Below are 2,070 nucleotides of genomic sequence, written 5' to 3' on the forward strand. Positions count from 1 at the left end.
CTCTTACAAACCCACAAGTTTGTGTTTTTCCCGGGCATAGAAGGCGAGTGAAGGATGAAAGGAAAGAGATCCACAATCGGTAAAAGACGATGAGTTTGTGAATCTTCTAGAGGTCAGGGTGGTAGTGATATAAGAAGAGAAGGATATGAGGAAAGAAAAGGATGAGAGGAAATAGAGCCCCCGTCCCCAGAGTTGAGAAGCTAGGCAAGGCTGTTCACGTTGTGATCTTGGGGACTCGGGCCTCGGGATGGTGGTGGGTAGGAAATTGCAAGAGTTATTGTAGAAAAAAATAAATCGCAGAGCATCTCTTTCTTTTTTTTCTTTTGTGAAGGAATTGACAAGTGACAAATGCATGTGACATGAAATAATTCATTGTTCTCTCGGTCAACAAAGACGTATGGAAATTTCACAGAAAAGATAACAATTAATGCAGATTAGATAGACAGGATGAAACGTTGCTCAGCCACTCCTTTCAGGGGTTGTTTGGCAAATGGGATGGCCTAAATACGGTAGTTGATGTAGATTGATGTGAAAAAAAGTAAGAATGTTTGGTATAAAAAAAAATGAAAAAGTAGTATGGAAAAGTGAAAAAATTTTGTTTTGTAGTGATTTTTTTATTTGAATAATAATAAAAAGTGAATGATTTGATATTAAAAGTGAAAAAGTTAGAATGTTTTGATGTTAATTTTTTTGAGAAATTGTGATAAATAGTGTTTGGCCCATCCCCATCCCCATTACCAAACAAACCTGGTTTAGAATTTGAGATGCAAAAGAGTTTCACACGCGGGGAATATCCCTACTCTCTAATTTGCTGCAATTGATTTTTCACGTGGAGTATGAAATATATAGAAGGTACAAAAATCGAACATTATCAAATTAATGATAGCTTGAAGTCTTGAAAGACCCTAGAGCAACTTCTCAATTATTTTCTCTCAATTTATAAAATATTAATTCTTAATAAAAAAAAACACTTTAAAATAGATTCTATTATATTTTTTTATATAATTAAATATTATTCTATTTTATTATTTTAACCAATGAAAAATGAGAAAAAAGAGAGAATTGTTGGAGCAGTGGAGAGAGAATTAGGTTTTTATAATTTAATAATACATTGAGCGTCTACAGTATTTTTCAATTCATTGAGAAACACTGTAGATACCATTTGATATTGATTATATTTAGTACTTCTAATGTGGGTGATATTTTGTGATTTTTTTTTTTAGATTTTCCTTAAATAAAGGGAAGAGAATAGGCTATAGCTGTTAGTGCTCTCATTCGGTGGCATGGGAGGATGATTAGGGGTTTAGAGAGCCTGAAAGTGTAGGTCTTGGGCACACAATAAATGTAATGGTGTCGTCTTATGTATAGGTTTATGGTAAATGTGGAGACTATTGCTGCATGAGTAGGGTTTTTGTTATTTAGACTTTAATGTTTGTCCCCAAATATGTTGGTTTATTGCTGTGGGTTTAATGTCATGTTGAGATTGTGCATCATTTTTTTTTTTTTATTTGTCTTGGGATGTGCTGAATGTTGTTTAATTCAGTTTAAAAATCACGTAATAGGTAAAAATATCAAAAAATTGAAAACAAAAAATATGTATAGTTTTATCGGTTGATGACCTTTTTAGTACATAGGTTTTTAATCTTTTTTTTTTTTTTTCACCTAAGTTTCAATTTGTATCACAGATGATATTTAAATTACAAGTAATACAAGTTTAGTACATCTGTCACCATTCCGTCAGCTAAACTAACGAATTACCATGAGGTGGTTCTGGCAACTCCCTACGACCGGTCTGTGGGTGACTGAACCACTCCCAAGGCCTTTAGGGGGTGGTCTTGCCACCCCTAGTAGCCAAAAAGTTGCAAGGGTGGCCGAAATCACCCCGTGGCAATCGATTAATTTGGCTAACGGAATGGTGACGAAGGTACTAAACTGATATTTACCTATAAGCCAGGTATTATCTATAATACAAATTAAAAACTATGTAGAAAAAAATAAAAACTTGAAATCTTAAGTACTAAAAAGATAATTAATCCTAGTTTTTTATTTTCTTCCTAAGAGCACTCACAA

This window comes from Corylus avellana, chromosome ca8 (assembly GCF_901000735.1).
Source record: "Corylus avellana chromosome ca8, CavTom2PMs-1.0".
In the NCBI taxonomy this organism is placed as follows: Eukaryota; Viridiplantae; Streptophyta; class Magnoliopsida; order Fagales; family Betulaceae; genus Corylus; species Corylus avellana.